General features: G+C 39.5%; 1 long non-coding RNA gene across 1 annotated transcript in view; it reads left to right on the plus strand.

The window, feature by feature from the left end:
* Positions 1-12,538, plus strand: part of LOC106567965 (uncharacterized) — a 47,040-nt gene that overhangs the window by 1,556 nt on the left and 32,946 nt on the right. The window contains exon 2 of the long non-coding RNA XR_001320207.2: positions 12,190-12,295. This is a non-coding gene — a long non-coding RNA (uncharacterized lncRNA). The remainder of the gene's footprint in view (positions 1-12,189; positions 12,296-12,538) is intronic.

Below are 12,538 nucleotides of genomic sequence, written 5' to 3' on the forward strand. Positions count from 1 at the left end.
TTTGTGGGTTTGATTACAGGCCCAAAATGGCCAGAAACAAAGAACTTTCTAATGAAACTCTTCAGTCTATTCTTGTTCTGAGAAATGAAGGCTATTCCATGTGAGAAATTGCCAATAAACTGAAGATCTCGTACAACGCTGTGTACTACTCCCTTCGCAGAACAGTGCAAAATGGCTCTAACCAGAATAGAAAGAGGAGTGGGAGGCCCCGGTGCACATCTGAGCAAGAGGACAAGTACATTAGAGTGTCTAGTTTGAGAAACAGACGCCTCACAAGTCCTCAACCGGCAGCTTCATTAATAGTACCCGCAAAACACCAGTCTCAATGTCAACAGTGAAGAGGCGACTCCCGGATGCTGCCATATCTCAGACTGGCCAATAAAAAGAAAAGATTAAGATGGGCAAAAGAACACAGACACTGGACAGAGGAACTGTACCTAGAAGGCCAGCATCCCAGAGTCGCCTCTTCACTGTTGACGTTGAGACTGGTGTCAATTGCTTTGTGCCTCCCTAATCTTAACCTGTCTTCTCTGAGTGCATCTGCTTTCCAGCACAATACAGATCAAACAGACAAGGCTGGTTTATACTTTGTCTATCGACATGTCTGTAGACAGTTATCGCAGTGACATCATGAACATTCTATTGTTGTCGTTATGAAAAAGTATAAACACAAAAACGACAGGCTGCACGACATCAGTAGCCTGGTGGTCCAAAATTGCTTAACTGGTGTATTTTAACCCCAATAAACCCATCCCTTTAAAAATGAGTTTAGCTAGCTAGCTAACATTAGCTGTATAGCCAGTTCAAATAATGACCATATCATAGCTGACAACGTCTTAACTTCAGCACATTTTTATTAATTATTAGAGGAAAATAAGCTCACAGCAAGATAATTATTTACAAGTTAATGGCGTGCTAATTACAGAAAATAGCTTACGGTTGTGATGAAATAAAAGTAGGGCATTCTACTGGATAATCTTAGAACTTTAGCACTGTCTTGTTGCTGGCTCAGTCAGGTAATCATGACAACTGATGCAGCGACAGGGTCAAAGTTTAACTTTTCTCATCTGTCTGCGACAAGGAAACCGACATTCGCTGAGGCGGTCGACAAAGTATAAACCAGCCTTTAGGCCAACTCTTACCCTACTAGGTCCGGAGCCTGTTTGTTTTCTGTTCTACCTGATAATTGCACACACTTGGTGTCCCAGGTCTAAATCAGTCTCTGATTAGAGGGGAACAATGAAAAAATCCAGTGGAACTGGCTTAGAGGTCCTTAGTTGAGTTTGAGGGCTTTAGGCAGTTACTGTAGTAAGGCAAACGGTTTAGAGAAGCCAGTGCCAAAAAAAGGACCCTGTTTTCCTTTACATGCTGGTATAGACATAACGTGCTGGTATAAACCTAACCTAATGAGTCTTTATTTGGTCTCAATAGATTTCTATAGGCTCACACTCAGGGCCCGGGCTGGCAAAACTGTACATTGATTACTTTGTGCCAATAGGTTCATTGACGTTGATTCGATGTGTTTTAATCCGGTGGATCAGCAGGATGTGACAAACACTGGTGGAACTGATAGAGTGGGTGAGTGCTCCCTGGCACAGGAGTGATGGGGGTACCTACTGTCATGTTTAGTTTATTACTAATGCCATGGGCATCTGCAGAGGTTGGCACTTGCTCCAGCCTCCCTTGTTCCTCAGACCACGTGTGAGTCTGGAGTCTGAAATCATCCGACACCGATAAATCCCGCTCGGATCTCCACCAGAACGAACCAACGAAGTGGAAGAGAGAAGGAGCGGGAGAGGATAGTAAAAGAGAGGGAATGTGTGACGTCCCATCGTGGAGAACCGCCTTTCGTCCGTTGATGCGTTCATCTTGGTCGCTTTGATATGTTCTTGTCGTTTCTTCTTAATTTTCTCTGCCGTAGGGTTTACGTGTCCGAGGTATCAGGGAAAGCTTGTTGGTTGTTTGTTTTGCATCCTCTGAGAAAAGGGTTAAACACATGTCACCGACCACAGAGCTGCTGCCTCAGGGCTGCTGCCTCAGGGCTGCTGCCTCAGGGCTGCTGGGTCTGAATTAGTGCTCTGAGGCTCTACCACTCTCTCCCTTTTTCACTTTGTCTCCGTCACACATTCTCTGTTTCCGTTGATATCCCTCCCTTTCTCTCTCTCTCTCCCTCTCTCTGTTTCTGTCTCTTTCTGCTGATATCGTTCACCGGGTGTGTGTGCGTGTGGGGGGACAGCATCAGGCAGCAGGTTCCTTACACCACGGAGGAGCTGCAGGAGTCGGAAGCCTTTCTGTCCTATCTTTCCTCTCCATCTATCACCTACAACGGTGGGGGGGCTGCATTCTTTCACTGGCCGAGAGCGAGAGACGCCGCTTATTGCATCACATGCTCATTATGCTACACATTTTATAGAGAAGACATCACGGCGATTATCGACATCTCGTTTTGGTGGATTTATATTGCATCATTATTTTAACTAAGGTTAGAATAGCGACTATAGAAAATCAAGAGGTGATTGAATGGCAACGTGGGAGAGAAAGTGTGTGATCGGATGTGTTGAGTTTGTATGTTTGCGGAGAGTAAATGGTTAAACAGTGATGATTTATGAGTGTGACGTGTCTTTGGGCTCCACAACAGGTTGGAGATGCTGACTCTCTCCTCTCTTACGCTGAGGTCATAGGGGTGTCAATGTGCCAGGAGCTTGACTTAAACCCATTGTCATTTCTCAGAACGTGCACATGCCAACTTCCTGCCACAAGCAAGCTCACTTGAGTGACGGCAAAAGAACATGGTTTTCCCCCCTTCAAGATGGCTATTCAAGAATGATGAAGTCATGACTTTACTAAGCATGTCCAGACGTTGATGTCAGCATTGATCAACAAAAAAAAAATCATACAGAAATGGAACATTTGGATGATACTTATGTTTCTAAAAACTAATCCTGGAATCCTCATCCCCAAAGTTTTTTTTTATATGTATTTCCATTCTATAATTAAAGGTAGCCTGGTGATTCAGTGGTTTCCCTGAAGTGTTTTGTGTTTTTAAGTGTTTGGCCGGCATGGAAGGGGTTTACCAGCGCTGTGAATTCTTGATTGCCAACTCCCAGGATCGTATCTCCTGTGAATAAGAGCCATCTGCGCTGGGCTGGGCTTGTGCCCCCCACCTCTCCTTGGCCTACTACACTCCACTCAAAGGCTCTCTGTGCTGTGGTTTGTCCAGACCCATCACGTGACTTCTCTGAAAGTGCCCCCTCCCTCCTCCTCACCCTTTATTTCCAGTAAACTGTTTGAAAGGAGGGGGTGAGTCAGAGTAAAACCAGCTTCCCTTCAACCACAGCTTGTTAAAGAATTTGTCAACGTGGACTCGGCCGTTTTTTTTTTTTTGTTGATAGATTTGAATTTTGTAGGGACTATGGGGCTGGGATTGGGTTGGGTTGCATCAGGAGCCTTAATCACTCTGCTGCGTGTGTGTGTGTGTTTGAAAGAGAGAGAGGGAACAGGCTTGTGAGCAGTTAATAAGATGATCTTTAGCCATCTCTCTGTCGGGGCTCGCCTCGCTCCGCTCTGGAGATGTGTGTCGTCTTCTCTCTGTGTGAAAGAGTTTCATTCAGAAAAAAAGAGAGCGAAAGAAAGAGAGAGAAACTGTGTGTGGGTGTTGACTTGTGTATAGGCTATGCATCGATTTTTCCTTAACTGACACTTTCCAGATGCAGATTGCATTGTCGTCTGCCTATTTTTGAACTCCCTACCCCAGCCTTTCCCAAACTTGGTCCTGGGGACCCCAAGGGGGGCACGTTTTGTTTTTGCCCTAACACTACACAGCTGATTCAAGCTTGATGATTAGTTGATTATTTTAATCAGCTGTGTAGTGTTAGGGTAAAAACCAAAAAGTGCCCCTCTTGGCTCCCCAGGACCAAGTTTGGGAAACGCTGCCTTAGCCTCATCACGTCTACAAAATTCTTCAGAAAAGCACAATAATTAATTATCCAAACACCCACATGTTTTCAAACTTTTGAGGTCATAAGGAACACATTTGTATTCTGGAGTACGTATTTTCATCAGTTCAATGAGTCATGCATATATTCTATAAATTGATATCAGAGCAAGTTGTTATCATAAACATGTAGTGGGCTGGTTTGTTTATATAAACAGAGTCCCGTCATTTAGAATAGGGGTTGCTATATCATTACATGTGTGGAGGGAAACAGTGACCTCTTTTCCTTTTTTCCCACTGGGCTGCCTATTTGCGTCAATCTCTCGTCATCTCTCTGGCAACAGTAACCATTGGTATTCAAACTATTGTGTTAAACATAGCGCTCATTGGTCCCCTTTGTGTGGACATTTTCCGTAACAGTAAATAATATAGAATGAACTCTGATAGTTCACTGTCATTAGAATTCTTAGAACCTGGATTCCATGTAATCATCGTGTTTGACGTAATTTCATTACTAAGAACTCCCTGACAGTCACCTTACCTTGGGAGACCAGCTTCTGTACCTTTAGACACTACCCTAAAGATGGATATTGTATATTTGGATACATTTAAAGAGTAAAATAAGAAGGAAACTCCATAGCAGTAAATGGGGCCACTAACTATAATAGCCTTAACATATAAATGGCAGATCAAACATGTGATTTTTACTTCACACTGTAGGCATTATCTTTATGTGGGGGCGTAGTGGTACAGAGTGCTGAGTAAAGAGACGGACAGCAAAAGGCTGGAGCCATGCTCCCATGGTTTTAATGACCCTGCACCCTTGACAAGATCTCCAAAATGTAATTGCTGGTAAGCCCTGCCCTGGGGGACAGCACGTTGTGCGGTGACGGTGACGGGAGAGGCGGAGGGAGGCAGCCGTGGGTGGAAGCCTGGCCAAGATGGTGATTTTCCATGAGCTGCATACAATACACGTTGTGTGGTGTCTGGATTTCTGAACACTGGTCATGTACAATAGACAATTTTGTGGTCCAGAAGGTACACATACGGGGAGTCCCTCGAGCAAATCGCAATGTCACGTGTATACACACGATATCCCTGCCCACTGGGACCTTCACTTCATTCGGTAGAGAGGTAGCCATTTTCCTTTCACTCATCCATACCAGTCAAGTGAGGGGAAATCCAGAACTCTACTGACTTGGTAAACAATACCAATGCAATGTAATCTAATAAATGTGACCCATTTGACTAAACAGTGCTTGTTTTCCTAACTGTTCATAGTTATTGAAACATAAATCCACTATTCTACAGTTGTCAGATGTTTGCTGTCAACAGACGGTCCAGAGTGGTTCAGCTGTAAACATTTACATTTTAGTCCTTTAGCAGACACTCTTATCCAGGTCGACATACAGGAGCAGTTGGGGTTAAGTGCCTTGCTCAAGGGCACAGACAGATTTTTCACCTAGTCGGCTTGGCGATTCGAACCAGTGACCTTTCGGTTACTGGCCCAATGCAACCTGCTGCCACATACACATTCCTACCCCCCAGACATCCAGCTCCATCTCCCAAGAAAAATATAATAATAATACAAATAAAATAAGGAATAAAGAATCTGGAACAGAAGGCTAGAATTAGAGACGCAGGCTTATCCTTGTGAAAAGCTCTTGTGATTGGATAAAATCTTAGGGCGAATTTCAAAATGTGAGCCAATCAGAGTGGATGTCAGTTGGCCCCCCCCCCCCTTCTTTTATTCCCTGTGGGCCGGCTTCTGCTCTTGAAAAAATGCCACGATTACTCTACTGCTTTGTTGACCATATTTGGCATGCTCATATCTTACTACCCTCCCCCAGTCAATTTAAACCTCTCAAGTTTAAATTTACTGGTATGTGTGAAACATTTTACCCGTACATTTAGGTTGTGTTATTGTTTAGTTATTGTGAATAAGACATTTTCATCATGCATTGATGTTTAATCAGTTTCTTGTAAAGCTTGATGATTTGGATGAGGATATATTGCTCATTCAAGGGGGCACGTCCTATCTGATTTGAGGGCAGTATAAGATATAGTAGTATAAGAATAAGTAGTATAAGAAAAAGATATAGCAAATAAACTGATGAAATAAAAAGCATTAACCAGTAGGAATATGGTAATTACAGTCATCTGAAAGATGGCAGTTTGAGTTCTGGATCAGTTAAGTGTTAAGGTTTATGCCTCCTATCAGATTTAGCCTGAGAGATGACCTCGTACTAAAAGGTAGTGAATGATTCAAGTCATTCCTCATTAAAAAAAAATTAACATTTTCCTGTAGTTTGATATTTTTACATGCAATACCACCTCATGTACAGATCATATCAGTCAAATAGGAAACAGCATTCTAATAACTGTGTGCTTTTCTGGTTGGAGCTATAATTTGTGCTGTATAACACATTGTTTAGAGAAGTAAAACATGTTCTTAAATATTCCTTCAATTAGACTGAATGTATAGCTCATAATTCAAATGTATTTTACATTTTATATCAAAGGAAAGATTTGTTTAGTTTTATAATAAAAGGGATGAAGTATTAAAAATGCAGTTAATAACACCCATATTTTTATCAATTAATATCAAACAAATGAAATGTTTCATCCTTGGGACAATTAATATCTACGGAATAGATTTTTAAAGTCCAATTAATAGAAGTCTATATGTACTTTTAGCAATAATACATCTATACATATAAATGAGACCGTACCCTCAACATTTCAAATTACCCCCAGTGTGTTTTTAGTTTAAAAGAATTGTCATTTCATTTTTCATTCCCCTTCAATTGATATACCAACCTTAGGGCATTAGCATAGTTAAATATCTGTAAAAAAAAACAATAATTTAACTCAAATGAAGAAATAAAGTTACATGCATACAATTTGTACTGTTATCTCTAGTAGCATTCTAATAAAATCATCAGAAGTATGACCATATCGTAATCAATCCAGGATAATTCCCCCATCCTTCCTTCACAGTTCCCAGAAATATTTTAAACTACATCAACAAGAGCTTAACCCTCCTCTTCCCAGCATAGGTATGATGAGGAATATCCATGTCATTGCTTTCAAAAGAGCCTTTTGTTGAGTTGTCAGAAAAGATGGGGGAAAAGCAGCAGAATTACTAAGAATATGTGAGACCTTGAAATTAGTCTAGTCGTCTTCTGACATTGATGATAATGGATTAAAAACTGTCACCAGAGGTAAGAAACAGTTAGGGGATGTAAATATATAGAATGTCCCAGTAGAAAAGGTGTTTGGAGGAGTTTGCAGTGGTTGATTGTTCCAATTAGACAACTGACAGGACAATTGACTGTGCAGCATTTTTGCAGGGCTTACAAAAGCTTTTTGGTTAACAGAAATATTTATATATACAGGAAATATAATGTATTTAGATAATAGTGGGATTGTAGATAACTTGGAAAAAGTCTGAAGTGTGTCACAGTATCGTTTTAAATAAAAATAAATATGTTCTGTTTTTGCCACAATTCCATATGTTAATTGTACATTTACTTCATTGAGAAAAAAGCTTTACTTAATATGAACTTAATTGATTAACGAAACATTTTGGTTATATTATCTGTTCTCTGATGTATTTGTACATATGAAATGCCAGCTTCCTTTTTTCTTTATATTTATGGTACATAACGCAACATATTCATGAGAAAATATGGTAAAAAAGACACTGGTTTGTCCTAATCCCACAGTAAATATATTTTCTTTAGTGTATAAATCTTCTGATATTCCCCATAATCTCACATTTTTTAATGTTCAGTCTCACATCCCCGCCGAGCCCATTTTAATATAATGTATGTATCATTTGAAAGATAGAAATGTATCAGAACTCACAAATGACTTACACCACCATGCCGAAGAATATTTCCTTAGAGACGATAAGATAAAAACAAAGCCGTTTTTAACAAATGCAATTCCTCCAAGTCAATAATTGAATTGTTTTTATTGGATCAATTTCATTTGTGTTGATTGTGCAAGGATCGTCTAAGATTGATTTAAGGCTTCGTCCAACAATTTGGAAAGTTCAGAGATAAATTGTAGAATAAGAAATGTTTTGGTATTATACTTAGTAAATATTACTACCATGTTTTCATCTGTGATATATTCAAAATGTGCAGGAGATAATCCTTCTACCTTTAATCACCAGAGATTAGTGAAACAGTTATTGATAGCATATACAGTGCCTTCAGAAAATATTCACATTTTGTTGTGTTACAGCCAGAATTCCAAATGTATTACATTTAGGTTTTGTGTCACTGGCCTACACACAATACCCCATAATGTCAAAATGGAAATGACATTTTTATAAATTAATAAGAAATGAAAGCCGAAATGTCTTGAGTCAATAGGTATTCAACACCTTTGTTATGGCAAGCCTAAATAAGTTCAGGAGTAAACACTTGCTTAACACATTAAGTTGCATGGACTTACTCTGTGCAATAATAGTGTTTAACATGATTTTTTAATGACTACCTCATCTCTGTACCTCACACATACAATTATCTATAAGATCCCTCAGTTGACTAGTGAATTTTAAACACAGATTCAACCACAAAGACCAGGGAGGTTTTCCAGTGCCTCGCAAAGAAGTGCACCTATTGGCAGATGGATAAAAAAACAAAAAAAAACATTGAATATCCCTTTGAGCATAGTGACGTTATTCATTACACTTTGGATGGTGTATCAATACACTCTGTCACTACAAAGATACTGGCGTCCTTCCTAACTCAGTTGCCGGAGAGGAAGGAAACTGCTCAGGGATTTCACCATGATGCAAATGGTGATTTTAAAGTGGAACTGACAGCATTTTAGCAACATGAAATTATTCAAATCAGTTCCTATACACCCCCAGGAAGAATATGACACTTAAAACATTTTCTGACAAGAGAGCACTTGGATATGGTCATTTTTGTAGAATGTTTGGGAATTGCGTATACTAAAGCATTTGTAAAAAATTATATAGCAATATAGAGTGGGAAACCGGCCAAGCGTTTGGACAATTAATAGACACTGCAGTAAATAAAACCTAATAAAAACATCTGTCTCATCCAAGACTGGAGTCTACACAGACCGGTGCACTATAGCCAATCTGCGCTACAGTAGGCAATTATACAAACAAGCCATTTGCCATCATTCATTTTGAACTGGACTGTGGGTTTACAGACAGTTACCATTGCGCGACTATAGATCATTAGAACGCATTCGCCAAAAGCCACAAAATACACATGAATGGATTTCTACAAATATTTTAAAACCACAGGGTCCTCTTACATTTGGGAACTTTACAGTCCTATTGATCAAACAACCATGAAAGGCTCTCTCTCCCTCAGTTATGCACAACAACAACAACAAGATCAACAACTAATGCTAGCCAGGCAAGATGAGCTAAAATCTAATGAAGGAACATTAGATTAACCCTCCCAAACTTTTTCAGCTAGTAGGCCTTCAAGATTGCACTGATAAACAAGTGTAGCAAGTGTGGGCAAGTGTAGCATACTCGTCCTTCTGCTGCTTGCCTGCCAATGTATACTTGTCCCAACCAAGCACCCAAGCTAACTGGCTAAGAACACCTTACTATGACCATTTAACTTTAGAGTGTTCCTGGCTATTACTTATTTTGCCTACATTTACTGACACCGGTCATATCCAGCGGGTGTTGCACTCATAAATTCAAATCAAATTTTATTTGTCACATGCCCTGAATACAACATGTGTAGACCTTACAGTGACATGCTTACCTACAAGCCTTAAATCAACAATACAGTTTTAAGAAAAATACCACAAAAAAAAAGAAATCAAGTAACAAATAATTAAAGAGCGGCAGTAAAATTGCAGTAGTGAGGTTATATACAGGGGGTACTGGTACAGAGTCAATGTGCGGGGGCACCGGTTAGACGAGGTAATTTGAGGTAATATATACATGTGGGTAGAGTTATTAAAGTGACTTATGCATAGATAATAACAGAGTGTAGCAGCAGTGCGGGCGGGGGGGGATGCAAGTAGTCTGGGTAGCCATTTGATTAGATGTTCAGTAGTCTTATGGTTTGGGGGTAGAAGCTGTTTAGAAGCCTCTTCGACCTAGACTTGGCTCTACGGTACTGCTTGCCATGCAGTAGCAGAGAGAACAGTCTATGACTAGGGTGGCTGGAGTCTTTGACAATTTTTAGGGCCTTCCTCTGACACTGCCTGGTATAGAGGTCCTGGATGGCAGGAAGCAGGGCCCCAGTGATGTACCGAGCCCTACGCACTACACTCTGTAGTGCCTTGCGGTCGGATGCTGAGCAGTTGCCATACCAGGCAGTGATGCAACCAGTCAGGATGCTCTCGATGGTGCAGCTGTAGAACCTTTTGAGGATCTGAGGACCCATGCCCATGGGGAATAGGTTTTGTCGTGCCCTCTTCACGACTGTCTTGTTGTGCTTGGACCATGTTAGTTTGTTGGTGATGTGGACACCAAGGAACTTGAAGCTCTCAACCTGCTCCACTACAGCCCTATCGATGAGAATGGGGGCGTACTCGGTCCTTCTTTTCCTGTAGTCCACTAGCAAGGGCAATGATCACAAGACAGTCGTAAGAATGACCTCTCCCTTGCTAGTTTGATTGTATTGACATTCCCAGCCTTAGTTACATTCGTTACATTTTTGCAATTTTTGTTATTGTAACTGAAAAAGTGCATCTCGAATAGAGACAGCCAAGAAATGTATTGGTGAATTATATTAATCATGCATTGAACTGCCTTGATCTATTCTGCCAACAATGCCTTAGTGTACATCATGGAATGTTGCGTCAAATAGAACCTATTTTGAAAACTTCTTATAAAGTTGGTTTTGTAGCATAAACTGGGAATTTGATATTTTTGACTGATGTTATGATTGTATGTTTTTAATGATCGTCAGTTCCACTTTAGAACAGTTAGAGTTTAATGGCTGTGATAGGATGGATGGATCAACATTGTAGTTACTCCACAAAACTAACTTAGTTGACAGAGTGAAAGAAGGATGCCTGTACAGAATTAAAAAAAAATCCAAAACATGCTTTGCAACAAGGCACTAAGAAATACAGCAAATAATGTGGCAAAGCAAATCATTTTTTGTCCTGAATACAAAGTATTATGTTTGGGGCAAATCGAATACAACACCTTACTGAATACCACTCTCTAAGACTCACAGCTGTAATCGCTGCCAAAGGTGATCCTAACATGTATTGACTCGGGGGTTAAATACTTATCTAATCAACATATATTACTGTTTTATTTTATTTATTTATTTTTTACAAATGTTAGAATTTTTCTTCCACTTTCACATTACAGTGTATTTTGTGTAGATCGTTGACAATTAAATGAATTTTAATCCCACTTTGTAACACAACAAAATGTGGAATAAGTCAAGGGGTGTGAATACTTTCAGAAGACCCTGTGTAGCTTTTGATGTAAACTGCTGAACAAAATTGAATCTGCTAATCTGAAAATCATATGTTAATCATAATCGTATTTTAATAATTAAAGATACATACATTACATTGCTATGTTGTCATGCTAATGAGAATGACATGCTATGTATAGAATGATCTGTTAAATATTTGCCATTATTCTTTTCAGGACTTGCAGTGCAAGTGCAGAAAATGGTTCAGAGGGTTGGATTCGTTGGAATTCTAGTCTGCGCCTCTGTAATTGAAATCACATAATAACTCTATTCTATAAAACAACAAATCATCATCCCTATTAATGTCTGAAAATACAAGAAAGTGACTAGTCTAAATTCAAACCTTTAAAATAGCATTTCTGTGCATACATTTCTGTGCGTACATTTCTGTGCGTACATTTCTGTGCATACATTTCTGTGCGTACATTTCTGTGCATACATTTCTGTGCATAAATTTCTGTGCGTAATGAAACTGTCTGTCAATTTAAAGTGAACTGCTGACGGCTCAATCCTCAAACCAGCAGACCAAACAGATGAATCATTATTATTGTTAATATAAAGCTATCTTTATTCTGGGTATTTTAGTCATTGTATTACTAATCCGTTAAATACCTCCAGTCAGTGCTAAATACTTAAAACATAGGAGCATTTAACAAAACTGTGTTTGGACTGAACAATATTGAAGAATATTGAGTCCTTGCACTCTTCTATAGAGTTACGTTGTTTCTTTGCTCTATAATTGTTGTCACTTATCCATATTCCTTTCTGATATTTAATATATATTATCTCGTTCTCCAGATTCCCAATCCACTGTTTGACCTGGCAGATATAACATGGTTCCCTTTTGGACCTTTTTTAGGAGCAACGCTAATTGGGAAAGCCATAGTCAAAATGCACATTCGAGGTGAGTGTACTGTATACCAGCACATGGCAGAAATGAATGTACAAAATGTCTTGCACACAACACTTTTCTTATGTATTTTTTGTCATGACAAAGAGACTACTCAGGTCCGTAGTTTGATATAAAATGTTGACAAAGTAAAGTTTTTTTGTATAGAATTGATCGATCAAGGCTATAGTTTGTTTTGAATATGGATATTTCAGACATGATAGTAAAACTGTGGAGGATAAGGAGGGATCCTCCTGT

Source organism: Salmo salar, chromosome ssa13, assembly GCF_905237065.1.
Source record: "Salmo salar chromosome ssa13, Ssal_v3.1, whole genome shotgun sequence".
NCBI lineage: Eukaryota > Metazoa > Chordata > Actinopteri > Salmoniformes > Salmonidae > Salmo > Salmo salar.